This window comes from Rhamphochromis longiceps, linkage group LG18 (genome assembly GCF_057381845.1).
Source record: "Rhamphochromis longiceps isolate RC_006_pf linkage group LG18, R_longiceps_female_GT1.1, whole genome shotgun sequence".
In the NCBI taxonomy this organism is placed as follows: domain Eukaryota; kingdom Metazoa; phylum Chordata; class Actinopteri; order Cichliformes; family Cichlidae; genus Rhamphochromis; species Rhamphochromis longiceps.
In genome coordinates, this window is record NC_140574.1 from 35,587,013 (window position 1) to 35,604,593 (window position 17,581).

The following is a 17,581-nucleotide window of genomic DNA, read 5'->3' on the forward strand; positions in this document are numbered from 1 at the left end:
ATTGCAAGCATAAAAGGAAAAACACTGTAAATGTAAAAATTCAGTGTCAGTGTTTGCTTTTTCAGTTCACGTTTTTTTTTTTTATCTTTCAATTACATTTTGTTTTCAGTATCAAAACCAGATGCTGTTCTGGCTTCATGTTACCCACCCAGGATACCAAGGTTGCCTGAAAATTCCTCTATCGGCAGGCTCTAATAAAAAACCTTGCAACACTCCATTCCTGATCAAAACTTAAATCAGTGTTCATGTGTTTAATGGGACAGTTTACAATGAAATTGTTCAGCCAGTTTTGGGGTGCTGCTGCAAGAAATGCTAAACCCGCTTCTTATTCTAGCTGTTAGCACATGCATGTGGGCCACCCAGCTGTCAAAAATAAGATTCGCACTGGCCCTTTAATGACTGGACCGCTCCATTCATTCCACAGGGGAGAACTCACCAACAAAGAACTAGATATGCCAACGTCTAACATAAATACAAAGAGTCACGGGGGGAAAGTGAAGGACACCACGTAGAAAATCGAGATAAAAGACTGTCTATGCTAAGAGTGGATTTAAAATTAAGTAAAGAAGCAGACAGTCCAAGGCTGCTTTCCCGTTCAGCCGCATCTATCTACTTTATTGCAGGGGCTGAGCCCCCGTCAAGGTAGCCGCAGTAGTGGATCACTAAGCGGAAAACAAGGGTTTTTCCTTTCAAAATAAAAGTAAAAGTAGGCCCAGCTACAGTACATCAAAGGTATCTGTATATTAATTCATTCACTCATCACTCAATTATATTATGCTACAATATTTATTACGACTAGTCTTTTTGATTTTTTTATGCTTTTACATTCATTGTAGTTCATTTTAACTGTTGTTTTTACGATTGGATGCATCTTATGATGCATCTTATGATTGGACTTTATAAAATGCCAGTACGCCAACATCAACAAGTTATCAGAGGTTCACTAAAATCTGTTAGGGTATAATGAATATCTTCTTTGTCCTTTATAAATAGACAACTATATAAACGTTAACGAGGGTCAAAGTCGACCATAATGCTTGAAGTTGTGACCGGAAGCGGCCTTCGTGCTGCCGCGCAGCCTCACAGCGGTGCTGCTGACTGGAAACAGGATGCTGTCAGGCCGAAGAGACGCTCTGACCTAACGGAGAGAAACCGCAGCATCATCCTTTGTTTTCTGGAGCTGGATATCCAGGTAAGGACAACTAACTAGCTTAGTTGTGATGTTAACCTGTCTGCATTTCATAGCTGCAATGGCTGAAACGGCACTGACACTTCTGATGAAACGCAGGACCTGTCTTTTTTTCTTCATTAGCAGTCTTGTCGTAACTAAGGCTATTGTTCGGGATAATGCGATCCAGTCAGGCGCTGAGGACAAATCATATAACGTAGCACTTATCCGTTGTTCTGACGAAGCCCTATGAGAGGTGCTGATGTGATTTCGTGTGAGGTTAGGGGTGGTGGTGCAGAGCTAGCTTCCAGCGCAGGAGCACACAGGCATTCCGAGGTGTAACATCCATGGCTGTGCTGCTGTGACGGGGGGGGGGGGGTCGCATTGCATTGCATTGCATTGCATTGCATTGCACTGCACCACCCCCACCACCAGCAGCAGCAGTAGCAACGCGGGGACGCGCGCGCATGCAGGTGTAGTTGGTGTTGTAAACAGCTGGTGACACATGGTATCACAGATAGGGACACCTCTGAATGCTTTGGGGACGTTTGTCTTCCTCCTCCATGTCACAGTGGCTGTAGATATATCTGCAGTATATGATGCTCATGCTAGCTTTGAGGGAGGAAAATATTGTCTTTTGGTGTGCGCACACTCACTTCTCTCTCTCTCTCTCTCCCGCCCCCCCCCTCTCTCTCTCTCTCTCACACACACACACACACACACACACACACACACACACACACACACACACACACACCTTTTCACTTACTTGTAGGCTGTTGATTATGCCTGACCATTTTGTGCTTGTTCCACCCTTTAACCATAAGAAACACTGTCCACTTTCACGCTGTCTTTAGCAGTAGGTGGTTCTTTGGCTAGCTGCAGTTACACGGGAAATTCCACCTGTTAGCTGTAATGTCGTGAAGGACTCTCTAAATGACAACTGTGTGGAGCAGAGTCCGTTTGAATCACCAGACCAAAAAGCCGGACCAGTGTAATCAATGTAACCCAGGGATCATACTGACAGTAGATGGCCCTAAACTTTAAGCACTTGTTCTTAAATTCAGCCAAACAGCCAGTGTTACATCTATGTCAGCGTTTGGGAGCATGGTGTAAATGAGCCTTTATACATTTAGTGCTTCGTGTCCACTTTACTGAAAGGAAACGGGGAGAAAAGGCTGCTGTGGCAACAAGTCGCTGTCAGTATCAGTCCAGTTCAACGGGGTAGAAAAGTGCTATATAAGAACCAGTCCATTGACCAGTTTTAGTGTTGAATCCAAATTTACAATGTGTGCTTCATCATCAGTAAGTATGGAGGAGGTCAGGAAAGTGAGTGGCAAACACGTTGGAGGTTCTGCCATGGTTTAGGGTTGTATTTAACCCAGTAGTGTTAAAATTCATGGAATTACGAAAACTGCAAAGTACCATCAGATTTTAGCTACCGTCTGAAAACTGATTTGTTACAGCTTCATTTTTCAGCCTGTGACCCCAATGATCCCAAACACGCTGCCACTGCGGTAAAAGCATTCATGGATTTAAAAACAAAATCAAACACAAGAAACTCAGTGGAACATCAGTCATGGTGTTATTAGTAGTAATACCAAGTGTTAGCTTTCAAGCTTGTTAACATTGTACAAACTCTGTTATGCAGCGTATATAGAACAGAATAATCCTTTAATTGTCCCACAAGGGGAAATTTGGTTGTAACAGCAACAGAAGAAAAGCACTTATACAAACAGAAACACACAATTTTTACAGAACAAATATTTACATCATGGAATCGATTCAGTAAATCACTGTTACACATTTACCTAGTGAAATATAAAGAAATGAGGAAGGGCTGAAGAGGTTTGAACAGAAATGAAATCACTACTGTTACAATATATACTCTAGAACAGCGGTCCCCAACCCCCGGGCCTCGGACCGGTACCGGTCCGTGAGTCGTTTGGTACCGGGCCGCGAGAGTTGAGGCTCAGGTGTGAAATGTCTGGTTTTCAGGGTTTTTATCGGTTTTCAGCGTTATTTTGTTATCGTTTTTATCGTTAACTCTGTTTTCCTGGGTCTTTTCACTGTGTTATGAATAAATTTTCTGTTTTTTGGTACCGGTACTAGTTTTATTTTGTTGTATTTATCCGTGACACATTAAAGGCCGGTCCATGAAAAAAAAGTCGGTCCGTAGCGCAAAAAAGGTTGGAGACCGCTGGTCTAGTACATGTGCTCAGCTTAAAAATCACAGCCAACAGTACAACAGTGCTTTTTACATTATGGGTAAGTTTACATTCATTAAGCTTGTCACAGAGCAGCAGCTCACCGTCTGCTCTCTGGGCATCATTCCTGCATCTTATAGTCATTTAGGGCAGCAAATAAGTCTTGATCACATAGAGTTTTGTGTGAAACTGTACACAGAATACAGTTTAGTATATAAGATACAGACCAAAAACAATGTCTCTGTATTTTCAGACTGAATAGTACAGTTCATAGTGCAGTGTTTCCCACACAGACATTACTGGGCAGGAACCCCAGGTATGCTTTATGATTTCATTTTTTCATCCTTCTGAGAAAACGGCACCATCAGTTTCCTTATAGGCCAAATTTTTAAGCCCCGTCACTGCTGGACAGGCTCTCATCTTATAGTCAGATGGACTCTGCTGCCATGGACTGATTCTGGCAGCAGTAGTCAGTGCTTGTACTTGGAAGGTCACTGTCCACAAGCTGCAGGTGGGAGACTGGTTCATGCATTGCTAAGCTGTAGTTCAGTGAGGCTAAAGAAAGTTGCTGCTAACTCCAGGTCAGGATGTTGAAGATTGAGTTTTTGTCATTCAGATTAGACAAAGTTTAATCTGTGAAAATCCCAGGCTCTTTCGTCTCCAGCACTTTTCTGCTCTTAGTAACCAAAGTGTGAAAACTGCAGGGGTCAGCAATAACCAGCACAAGTGCGCATCACAGAACTGTTCGTGTTTTGAAGGTTCAAAGTATCTTTACATGAAATGTGAAACACTTTACTTCCAAAATGTCTGAATGTGAAGGACACGTGTCTCACCTTTGTAAATGATGCTGTTCCTGTAAGGACTGCCAGCTCTTCAGTCGTGTACGTTATTAACACCAGAGGAAATTACAGTGGTGTGAAAACGTGTTTGCAAGCTTCCTGAATTCCTGTTTTTTGTATGTTTGTCACACTTCAGTGTTTCAGAGTATCAAGCAAATGTAAACGTTAGACAAAGACAATATAAGTTCCATGTTTTCGCCATTTGTGGATAAATGGCTCGTACTGTGTTTGGCTGAAGTTACACAGCTTTAGCCTTTTCAGACTCAGACCTGAGGGTTGTTTCTCATTTGTTCCTGAATTTTCTTGGATCACCTTATTCTTGATCGAGAACAGGTGTGGCAGTAATCAGCAGCAGCAATGGCCTTTATACATCTAGTGTTTCATGTCCACTTTAAGAAGCCACACTTCCACTGAGTCCATTTCTGATCAGGCTTGAGTGAACACTGTGGTGCAGCTGAAGTACATCTTCATGTCATCTGTTGCTGGGTATTTTAGTCAGGACCACTATAACCAATAGAAAAGGCAGACGTTTTCCATCTGCACCTTCCCAACTTTCCATGTGTATGTACATAGAAAACCAGTTAAAGGGAGAGCAACTATCCTAAAACAGCTATAAGAGACAAGCAGCTTCATACACAGAAGGCTTAAGGTAGCAGTGAAACCACTGGACAACTATTCGAGGAAAACCTTCTGCCCTTCCGTGTGAACGGGAAACCTTGAGGGAGGCCAAGCAGCAGAAAACATGGCCACAGGGAAGCCACTAACTCCTCTGTTTATCCCCAACCAGGAGGTCTGAGTCAGAAGTGAACAATGTTGAATTTGACCAGCGGTTATTGAATCAAATTCTTGCTTTCTTACAGAGTCTAGTTTTTCTTCTCAATGAGCTAAAGTCTGCCTAAAAAAGCAAAAACATGTGTGAAGTGTGTTTGCGTGAAGGCGATGCTTTTTCCGCTTTAAAAGTCAACATCAACATGACTGAAGCTGTTTTTTACAGTGCTGTCATTAACAGTCCTGCACCAGTATTAAGTTAGTTTTCTCACTGTGTGCTCAGCAGTTAACAAGTAGTGTAACTTCCACTCTTCATTCAGATCACTGCTACATTGAGCCAGCATCAAAGAAGCAAGAAGAAAGATGGAAGAGCCCTTTATAAAACCTGACCTTTGCTTTGGTAACACTGCAGAGCTCTCACCTTGCGCTCCCTCTTCATCCTGTGCACACTTAAGTGATGCAATAACCTTTTAAATTTGTCTGGGCAGTCAGTTGCACAGTCTTTGCTTTGTTGTAGAAACAAGCCTAGAGTTTAGTGCTTCCAGCTTCGACTGAGATGTAGATTGAGGAAGTTTTACCTGAGAGCCACAGGTGTCCTTGCTCATAGTGCACAGCTTCTGTCTGTAGCCTTTATGAATTCTGCTGTGAATGATTTAGTCAGGCTGTTTCTCTGCTCTAGCTGGAGCTTTAGATTGCAGTTACCAGGAACAGCTGACAGGGATTTAATCAAATGCATGAGATGATGGGTTCCCAGGTATCTGTGAAGTTACAGACGTCATGTATTAGCAGTTATTGAAAAGTGTTTTCTTTTTTCCAAAGACAGTGCTGCTGCTTCTTCTTCTTTAGAATCAGTTCAGACAATCAGGCTAAACCTACTGCAGCAATGACTTGACCCCTTTAGAAGGAGCACATTCAAATGATGGAGGTAAATGAAGCAAACTGCAGCGACCGCAGTGAAGGCAGGGCTTACTCAGGATGTGACACTACCCAACACTGGAGCGTGCATTGCTGTGCTAAGGGACATTTCCAATAAAGTTTACTGTACAACCAGCTCTGCTATCAGTGGTGACATACAGAGAGCTGTGCAGAGTAACTGTGAAACAGCACCGACTCTGAATTTGTACTCACCCATGTAAATGATCACCAGTGTCCAGTATTTTTACATTTGGGGCGGTCGTTGTGTCCTTGGGCGAGAGACTTCACCCGTTGCCTACTGGTGGTGGTCAGAGGGCCCGGTGGCGCCAGTGTCCGGCAGCCTCGCCTCTGTCAGTGCGCCCCAGGGTGGCTGGGGCTACAATGTAGCTGCCATCACCAGTGTGTGAATGGGTGGATGACTGGTTGTGTAAAGCGCTTTGGGGTCCTTAGGGACTAGTTTTTACCATTTCCAGTGACTCTCAGATTAAACAATAAAAAGCAGAGTGTGCTACTTTGAGCCTCTCCTCTGTTACAGCTCGGCGTCTGTCTGCATTGTGTGTGTTCTGCAGTTTGAACTGAACATTATTAAGGTGTCTGACAGTGAATGAAGAGCTAATCATGGTCTCTTCTTTTTCTTTGCACTGACACATTTTTGGCAGCGCAGTTGTTAGTAGTAGAGCAGGGCGATATGACCCAAAATATTTATCACGATATAGATTTGAAAATTTGCGATAACGATATAACTGACGATATAATTGACACTAGAAAAAATACTTTACAACTCCTCAACTTTATTAGTGCAAAAAAACCCATCAATGTATTTTCTCTTAAACAAGCAGCTGTTTTTTGTATGTGCATTACAGTTATATAAACTTTAACAATGCAAATGTAAATTCTTTGCTGACAGTTTAACCAAAAGGCATTTCCAGTGGAAATTGGCCAACATATCCTCAGCATAACCATGTATAATATCCTCAAAACTGAAAAAGAGGTTATACACACGCAATACGGTAATATTATGTTGAAGCCTACGATAGCCGTAATGCTCCGACAAGCCATCAAGTGGTGCGGGTTCGTAGCTTAGCAAAGTCGTACTAAACATTTGACAGATTTTCGAGCGCCACATAAAATCGTTTCGAGGTCGGTAAACAAAACCAGGATTAATATATAAGGCACACGGGATTATAAGGGGCACTGCCGATTTTCAGAAAAATCAAAGGATTGGAAAATATGGCACACTTAAAATCAAACAACACGGTAATAACGACGGCCCGCTAGCATGCTCTACCAAAAATAGTGTTTTGTTGTGTATCTGACGGACGAAAGCCAAACCAGTTCCACACCACTGAAGTTGCAGCATTTTTACAAACCAGTTCTGGTTCATCCGTTTCATTTAACGATCCGCTTTCGCCCTTGTCATTCTCCGTCACCGCCGTGCCTTTTCCGCCATGTGCGTATGAAAACAAAGGCACTGCGCATGCGCGTTTTACCCATATTCTATCGCGATATTTAATTTTAAAATAAAACAATGTTGTTTTTGTGCATAACAAAAAGTTCACAATTGTGCAGTCAAAATGTAAACTAAAAGACGCTGAGCATAATATGAAAGACAGATTTCACAGCTGCTCTGTTCCCAACTTCTACTGTGTGACTGACAGCCTGGAGTTTGAAATCCTCTTTGTAACCACGTCTCTGAACAGTTGCCATTTGTGTCAATAATTAATTAAATGTGTCAAAAATATTTATTTAATTAATTATTTCCCATTTGTATTTAATTATTGCCACATTTAATTAATTATTTAATGGTGTATTTAATTAATTCATTATGGCAGTCCTGGCGTTCCATAGTAAAGCAGCAACACTGATCCTTTTATTAAAGATGAAAGAATTTAGACAGTTTTTAACTCTCAGTAAACCCACAGTGTTCGTTTGACTTTGGACCCAGAATCTCGTCTGTAAGTCTGACGTCACTGACTTACAGACCGGATAAGATAAAGAAGACATTTAAGCATCTGCACGTTTATTTTCTAGAAATGAAAGCAAGACGAACATAGCAGTGTAAAGGCAGTATCCAATGAAACTGAAGTTTATATCAGCATTTGTACAGAGGAAAAATAAGGCTTTTTTGCATGTTTTTAGGCCACCAGCTTTTTAGCAGGACAAGCACAGAGATGAGTCCACTGTCAGAGGCCATAAGAAGATCATTTGTAACCTTCACTAAAGCTGTTTCTGTGCTGTGCTGAGCTCTGAAACCTGACTGAAACTCTTCAAATAAACCATTCCTCTGCAGATGATCTGTTAGCTGTTTGACAACTACTCTTTCAAGGATGTTTGATATAAAGGAAGGTTGGAGATTGGCCTATAATTAGCTAAGACTGCTGGGTCTAGAGATGCTTTTTGAGTAAAGGTTTAACTACAGCCAGCTTGAAGGCCTGTGGTACATAGCCGATTAATTTTTAAAACACCTGATGGCTTAGCATTTAGCGTCACAGTGAGACATTTATATATAACCTAACTGTAATCCTGACACTCAAACCACATTTTGAGCCTCAAACATGCCTTCAAACTTGTGGGGACGGCATTTCGTCCCCATTACTGACTGTTAGTCCCGACAAGTATAGTAGCATGTCAATTTTCTGTCCTCACAAAGATGTCTAAATATGTACACACACACACACACACACACACACACACACACACACACACACACACACACACACACACACACACACACACACAGGACCCAGTCTCTGTAACTATTTTATTACTTTTTTATGACAAACAAATGACAAAGTAACATAATCAGTTGCTTGTCCATTCGCGATGTGGAGTCTTAACTGTTGATCTGATCTGCAGCCTCTGTCAACTTGGCAAAGTGGTTGATTAATGACTTTATGCATGCTGCAGGTTTAGATGAAGTATGTCTGTGAAGGTTCTCAGTCATCCAGGTCATTGTAGTCTAAGGAGCTTGGAAAGAAAAGCGTCTGGACTTCTTTGAGTTGCTTGAAGACGTTTCACCTCTCATCCGAGAAGCTTCTTCAGTTCTAGGGTCACATGTTGGAGAGTCCCAGATTTAAGCCGTGTAGGAGCAACCCACTGAGAGGGACAATGGACCCCCTAATGATCCTCTACCTAATCACATGAGCCAAGGTGTGAAAATGGGTGTAGGTCGTCACAATGGGTTAACGCCCACTCACATCCTGGGCCATCTGACCTCAGAAAATCACATGGTGGGGTGGGGCTAGGTTTCACAATGAGCTCACCCGAAACCTTGGCTGATTGTGCCCTACACCCATATTTGGTTGTAAAGGTGTTGTCGTTGTGCTGTTGTCCACCTCAGTGTGTAAACAAAACAAAAAAACAACGATTGGGAATAATACTTTCTGAAGGGATTTGGATAACAGAATTTAAAAAACAAACAAAAAAAACACAGCGATTGTAGACTTTCATTTCTTTCTTTTTATGATTTTCTTTTATTGTTTATGATGTTTTTTTATATCTTTATTTTAATGGTTTCACCTTGTCCTTTAGTCACAGTGTAATAATATTAGAGACAGCGTTTTACTTTGCAGTTATTTTTGTGTGTATCCATGGAAATAAATCCTCCATGAGCCATCTGTCACATGCTCTCCATGTTGCAGAGACTATGTATGTGCATGAGGCGCACTACCTGTCAAATGTGTGAGCTGATTTTACCTAGGAAGTAGGATCCACACACAGCCTCACTCTCTCTTTGTCTCACACACACACTTGCAGTTGAAGAATACATTAACTCAGCTTCCTTCTTGTACTTGCTGGACTCTTTCAGGTAATTTAAGATTAGAATCTGATGGGTCACATCAGGGCGTCTGGGTGAAAATGAATCCAGGGATGTGTGAGCATCAGGCAGATGAAGTGGGGGAGGGGCTTTTACATGTCTACTCCAATCAGATTAGAGATGTTAAATCTTTCTGCTTTGCCATCCTTGGAAAACATGGCAAGCACTGTCATCAGTCTGTGCTTCAGTTCAGACTGCAATTCATGAATGGATGCTGCAAGTATTCCCTGGTTCAGGGCAACAACAAGTACCACTCCTAGGGATGGGAATCGAGAACTGGTTCTCTACAAGAACGAGTAGTTCAATTTAAGGTTGGGCGACTGGACGAATATATTGAAGATAGGCTGAGCCTTCCGCTGATCGTTTTTACAAGAGTGATTTATTTATTTGCCCATGAGTAAGTTTGCTAAAAATGTTGGTTGAAGCTAAGAGAAGCAGTCAACCGTAAAAATAATAGCGCTGTTTTAACAGCATCCTCTTCCAGCTGCGAACAAATGCAGCAATTCATTTACTCGGGTGGGGCGATCGTGGCTCAAGAGTTGGGAGGTCGCATTGTAATTGGAAGGTTGCCGGTTCGAGCCCCGGCTTTGACAGTTTCGGTTGTTGTGTCCTTGGGCAAGACACTTCACCCGTTGCCTACTGGTGGCTGTGGCTACAATGTAGCTGCCATCACCAGTGTGTGAATGTGTGAGTGAATGGGTGGATGACTGGATATGTAAAGCGCTTTGGGGTCCTTAGGGACTAGTAAAGCGCTATACAAATACAGGCCATTTACCATTTACTCAGACTCATAACAGAAAGAAAGAAAGGAGTTCAGAAAACATATTATTACAAAAAAACCCAAAACACAATGGTGGGGAGGGAAACAAAGAAGAAATGGCTTCTTTTTTCCACTATAACTGTGTTTACAGGCCGTTCCAGTGTTTATGTGTTTTACACACTCGACCAAACAACAAATACAAAATTAAACACAAAGTAAGTTAAAAATGTCTCTGCCAGCGAACATAAAAAGAATCTCTGACGTAAAGTTAAGTCTTTTGTGCGATTTGGTGCATCTCAAATAAATAAATGAGTAATCCAAAAAGTATCTATGTTAATACTGAAACAAGCAAGATAAGAAGGTGAAATATTCCCTCCAAACAAAACGTACAAATTTGAAACGCGCAAATCAGTCCATACATGATTACATTGCTCTGCCCATCAAAAAGTCTGCATGAATATATCGCCTATCATCGGTTATTGGACTGTCAGTTGGAAACTTTTTACATATCGCCCAAGAACCCAAAGTGAAAGCTGAATGAATGTTAACCCCAACCCAGCAACCAGACACCGAAACTGGGTCTACATATACATGTATATATGTGCGTGTGTGTGTGTGTATACCAGCCAAGGTGTACTCTCAGTGGCAGAGGAACAATATGAAATCGGCACCACCAAGGCAGGAGACGGCGCAATATTGGAAGAGCATATGGGAGAAGGACGCAACTCATAATGGCAATGCTCAGTGGCTAGTGGATCTAAGAGCAGACCACAGCAACCTCCCTGAACAGGGTCCAGTAACCATGCTGGTTGACGAGAGACACCCAGAATGGCTAACCAAAGGCCGGATGGTCCTGATCCTCAAGGACCCCCCAGAAGGGACCGGTCCCCTCCAACTACCGACCAATAACCTGCCTCAGCACCACGTGGAAGCTCCTGTCAGGCATCATAGCTGCTAAGATGAACAGGCACATGGGTCAATACATGAGTACGGCACAGAAAGGGATGGGCAAGAATACCAGAGGCGCAAAACACCAGCTACTGATAGACCAAGCAGTCAGCCTAGACTGCAAGACTAGGCTGACCAGCCTGTGCACTGCCTGGATTGATTGCAAGAAGGCCTATGACTCAATGCCCCACACCTGGATCCTGGAATGCCTAGAACTATATAAGATCAACAGGACCCTAAGAGCCTTCATCAGGAACTTAATGGGGATGTGGCGGACAACACTAGAGGCCAACTTCAAGCCCATAGCACCAGTCATTATCACGTGCAGGATCTACCAAGGAGATGCTCTGTCCCCACTGCTGTTCTGGATAGGCCTGAACCCCCTCAGTGAGATCATTGACAAGACTGGCTACGGATACCGACTACGGAACGGAGCAGTTGTCAGACACCTCCTGTACATGGATGACATCAAGCTGTATGCCAAGAGTGAACGAGACATCGATTCACTGATCCACACTACCAGGCTATACAGCAATGACATTGGAATGTCTTTCGGACTGGAGAAGTGTAGTCGGATGATAATAAAGAGATGGAAGGTAGTCAGAACTGAGGGGATCGAACTACCAGAAGGTAACATTGCAGACATAGAGGACAGTTACAAGTACCTGGGGATCCCGCAGGCAAATGGGAACGATGAAGAGGCCGCTAGAAAGGCTGCAACCACCAAGTACCTGCAGAGGGTCAGGCAAGTCCTGAGGAGTCAGCTGAACTGTAAGAACAAGAAGTCCTGAGGTCAAAATGGGAGACGCCCCCAAGGGTGATGGAGAATGTCCGAGCTAAGGTCCTGTGGGACTTCCAGTTACAGATGGACAAAATGGTGGTGGCTAACCAACCGGATATAGTGGTGGTAGACAAACAGAAGAAGACAGCCGTAGTGATCGATGTAGCGGTTCCCAATGACAGCAACATCAGGAAGAAGGAACACGAGAAATAAAGGGCTCAGAGAAGAACTCGAAAAAATGTGGACAGAGGTGTAACAGCGATCCCAGTGGTAATCGGAGTACTCGGTGCGGTGACTCCCAAACTAGTCGAGTGGCTCCAGCAGATTCCAGGAACAACAATCGGAGATCTCTGTCCAGAAGAGCGCAGTCCTGGGAACAGCTAAGATACTGCGCAGGACCCTCAAGCTCCCAGGCCTCTGGTAGAGGACCCGAGCTTGAAGAGTAGACCGCCCGCATGGGCAAGTGGGGAATTTTTAATTTTTTTAAAATATTCTCATTCAGCAGTCAGCGTACAAGTTATTGAACCTTGCATTGGCCTCTATGCTTATATAGTGACCATTGCAGGGAGAATTCCTCGGCATAGTGGAGGTGGAGCATCCCCACACTGACTCCTGAAATCTGACATGCATGTGTTCATCACGGTGTGTTAGTGCCATTCATTTGGTGAGTTAATAACATTACATAACAGCTTTTTTTAGCAGTGTCTGCAGTACTGTGAGGGAACTGAGGCTGGAGAGTTCATCTGTGTTCTCAGTTAGAGGCCTGTCACAGTATCTGTATAGGACCCACAGCATCTTAGCACATGTGTGCAGGAGATTTGAAATGTACTGTTTACCCTTTATCTACCTCATACCTTTATCTAATAAACTTAAACTAGTGCTAACACTGGTGAATATTGCGAGGATTGTTTTGTTCCAGCTAATGTCTAAATTGCAGAGGAAGATATGCAGATTATTACTATTTATCTTTTTTAGAGGAATCTTGTTTGCTTGTCTTATGTTTAGTTTGCAGTAGGGCTGCATTTTTACTCGTAAAGTGGACTGGTACTTATTGCAGATTAAGGGATTTTTTTGTGTCCAAATTACAGTCCCTAGGGTTTCTCTGTGTCCGTTTCAATGTATATGTGTAGCAGCTGGATTGAGGCCATCAAAACCACAAGTTTTTCACAAGGCTGTCAGTTTATTTGTGGCACAAACCCTGCCTGGATTAACACGTGCTGCTTTGACTTGGCTCTCAGCACTCTAATGTCTCTGATCCCAGTCAGTCTGTATGTACAGAATAGAATAGAAATAGAAATATCCTTTATCGTCCCTCACTGGGGAAATTCAAGTGTTCCAGTAGAAGAGTGACCAGCATGGAGCAAAAATAAGGAATAAGAGACTGTATGGTCTCTTAAGTGAAATTTAAAACATAAGAAAAAAAAATACTTTACTGTTATTAAAAATAGCATACTTGGATTCAAAGAAATGTGCAACGGAGTAGGGTAATTGTTTTTAAAAAGAATGTACAAAATGTGCTGTATATTTGTGCTTAAAAAACCGAGACTTTTTACAGACAATGGAAAAACGAGGGGGCATCCTAGGACAGAGCTGGCCTTCTTGATTAGCTTATCCAGCCACTTCCTCTCAGCTGTAGATATGCTGCTGTTCCAACACACAACACCACAGAAGATGGCTGACGCTACCACAGAGTCAGAAAAGGTCTTCAGCAGCATCCCTTACACTCCAAAAGATCTCAGTCTCCTCAGTAGGTAGTCTGCTCTGACCCTTTCTGTAAAGTGTGCATATATGTTTGGAAGTGTGGCAAAACACGTTCTTGTGAACGTTGTGGCGACTGTGGGTGAATAGTGCAACACAATAGTGACATAACCTGCAAGATACAGTGATAAAACTTTACAGGTGTGTAGAACAAGTTTAAAGAAGAAAGAAGTGCTACAAAATGAGATTACGGGATTAGAAACTTATGTTGAACATAACCTGCTCCCACTCAAGTTATATTCAGACATTTGGTTTAATGTGCCATCTTTTCAGTTGATTCTTTTGTTTCACGTCCAGTATACACTCACCAGCCTGTTTAACTGCTCATTAACACACATATCTAATCAGCCAATCACATGGCAGCAATGTAAATTTGTAGACATGGTCAAACATGGTCATGATGCTGAAGTTCAAACTGAGCGTCATAATGAGGAAGAAATGAGATTTTAAAAAATATCCAAGTTTTTAAAAAAAGGCAGCATAAAAAGTACACACTGTGGGTGCTGTGGGTACTTTAAGTGTTTTTAACACTCAGTTTCACTTTATCTCTTTGTTTGTTAAAACCTCACTGTTCTCTACAGCTGCTGATGGACCAGCAGCAGCACAAGCAACAGTGTCCCATAGATCGGTTGAACCACATTTGGACACTGCCTACAAATGGCAACAGATACCCTCTTCTCATAGATGGGCTGTCCATGGCCCCCTATAGTCTGCCAGCGGAGAACCGTGCTGAGCTCTGAACTCTTATGAATGCATCAGGACCAACTCAGGGTTCAGTGTCTTGCCCAAGAATACTTTAGCATGCAGACTGGAACAGCCAGAGATTGAACCAGCAACCTTCTGAATAATAGATGCTATAGTCTGCTACTCTTCAGTCTCCTCCTAGAAATATCCTGAAAGAAAGAACAAAGAAGAAGGAATCTTTTTATAGCAGTTTCCAAGTTGTTTACTGAGCCACTTAATCTCTGAACAGTAATTTCCGTTGACACGAGTCCAATAAGTTGAGGTGGTGAAGAAAAAGCTGTTCTGTAGAAGTGCTGTGATTAAAGCAGTAGGGTAAGTCTGCTTGTAAGATGTGATCTGTGTCTTTGGTAAACCCATTAGCTCCAGCACACAGCTTATCTTGTCTCCCTTATCTGACCCAGGGCTTCTTCAGCCTTCTATTGCCACTCTTTTTGCTTACTTTCTGCAGGTTTCTTCATGAACCTTGTTAAATTTGCCTGAAAATTGTAGTTTGCTCAAAGAGATGATGCCAGTTTTTGCCTGACTCGGGCAACAATGTGTACAGTAATTGTGTGCTTCATAATTCGCCAAGTCATCAAATGTGTGGAATTTAGCAGACTTATGGTAAGTCTGCAAATTAAATGTTGCAGAATATTAGTCTTACTATACAGTTAGTTCCACAATTTGTTGGTCAGCAACACAGTTTTTGTCACGTTGCCTCTGTCCACCACCACAGTGGATTTTAAAGTGCAGACTTACAGCTTTAATTTGAGATGTTCAACAAAAGATTTGGCTTAACTGTTTATAAATTGCAGCCATTTTTTTCACGGTTCCCCATATTTGGAGCCTCAATGGGACTTGGACAGTTGAGTGGCAAGCATGTCCTGTGCCCTTTGTTATTATCTGAAGTTAAAGAGATATTGGTGCAAATGAGCAAAGCACTCATTGGTCTGAAACAAAAACTGTGTGTGTGAGAGAGAGAGAGCAAAAAATCTGTTAGATTTTACAAAAGAATGGATGAACTGTTCAGCTACAACACAAGGCCTGAAAGAGCACTGCAGAAACTGAGGTGTACAATCACAGATTCATTTCCTTGGTTAAGACAACCAACTTCACAATATCTAACCATGATAAGAAGCCTCTCGAGAAGGCAGGAATGAATGGAAATACAAAGTTTAGGTGAAACAAGCTGAAAACGTCTGGTGTGTAGACTTCATAGGAATCATGTAAAACCTTCACAGTTCTGAGAGGTGAAAAACAGTCTTTGGACAAATTAATCCAAGATGAACTTGTACTAATGTTGGAAAGACAAAAGCACAGAGAAGGAGAGGAACGGTCCATGATCCAAATATCTGTCAAACATAGTGGAGGTAATGTTGTAGTGTTGCCAGTGGAACTCAGCATAGTGTTGATTCATGATGTGAATGCTGATAGAAGCAGAAGCATGAATTGTGATTTGTACAGGGTTTTACTCTTTGCTCGGGTTCAGACTGATGCTTTCCAGGGCTTCTCAGAACAGATGGATACTGACCCCAAATATGCTACAAAAGCAACCCAACAGAGCAGCTTCAGCTACTGAGGACAAAACTAAAGACGAGGACCCGCAAATGGGCAGCAACTGAAGATGGCTGCAGTAAAAGTGTGACAGAACATCGCAAGGAAAGCAGCATTTGGTGATGTCCATGGGTTCAAGACTTCAGGCAGTCAATTTTCACCTAAGTATGGAAAACAATCCTTATATTTGAAATGGTCCTAGTTTGTCCACATAGTTGTCAGCAGTGTTGGTCAAGTTACTTGAAAAAAGTAATCAGTAACTAATTACTGATTACTTCTCCAAAAAAGTAATCCCGTTACTTTACTGATTACTTATTTTCTAAAGTAATTGATTACTTAGTTACTTAGTTACTTTTTAAAAACACGATTTACAACCTGAGTAGGTGATAAAGCGATAGATCTTTCAGCCCAATTCTACTTTTTCTGCATAATCCATCATACAAAATGTAATCAAATGGAAAAGTCTCTTTTTAAAACTTGTTTTATTGGTTTTAATCTTTTAACTTTATGCATCAAGCAAACATTTAATTATATGCAACATTCTCTGACTGGAAGAAATTAGTTTAACATTTAAACCTATTTTCTGCACATTCCAGCACATAAAATAAAATATTTTTTGTGTTTACACTCAGTCTTTCAAATAGATGCAAGCAAAACACAGCAGAAAATAAATAAAGTCAAAGACTCAGCGGTCCTGTTGCTCTATTTTCACCTGTAAAGCAGGAGTGGGGTAGGCGGAGGTTTACCCTGGTGCAGGTGTGCCGCGGTCAGTGGAAGAATCCGCGAGTTTCTCTGTGAGTTTCCCATTACGTCGTTGTGCACTCGGAGCTTGTTTGGGGGGGGGGGGGTTCGGTGTAAAAAGAAGTTTTCTTCCCACGCACAGCGGACACTAATGTTTTTGTCACTTTTTATGGAATCAAACTCAAAGTAAGGTCAGTACTTCCACGCTTTAAACGCTGCACGCTCATACTCTCTCTGCACTCGATATATGATCCATTGTTGATCTGCACACAGCTGTTGTCACCAACGTCGCACTCGCTTACGTCACTGTCATGAGACATTCTCACAAAAAAATCACGGTTTTAGTAACGCAGTAACGCAGCGTTCCTACGGGAAAGTAACGGTAATCTAATTACCGTTTTTGCAATAGTAATCCCTTACTTTACTCGTTACTTGAAAAAAGTAATCAGATTACACATCTCTGGTTGTCAGCCTCTAACAAGTGGAGAAAATCACTGAAAGACCTAAAAGATGAACCTAACATTTTTGTAAAACCCCTTGAATTAGGCTGCTCGTATTGTTTATTTGATTTCTGATCCATTGTGGTGGCGTTCAGAGGCGAA

At 42.1% G+C, this 17,581-nt stretch overlaps 1 protein-coding gene across 1 annotated transcript in view; it reads left to right on the forward strand.

Moving 5' to 3' along the window:
• Positions 1–1,086: 1,086 nt before the first annotated feature.
• Positions 1,087–17,581, forward strand: part of fam110b (family with sequence similarity 110 member B) — a 51,793-nt gene continuing 35,298 nt past the window's right edge. The window contains exon 1 of the mRNA XM_085388004.1: positions 1,087–1,192. The gene's annotated coding sequence lies outside the window, so the exon portion shown is untranslated. The remainder of the gene's footprint in view (positions 1,193–17,581) is intronic.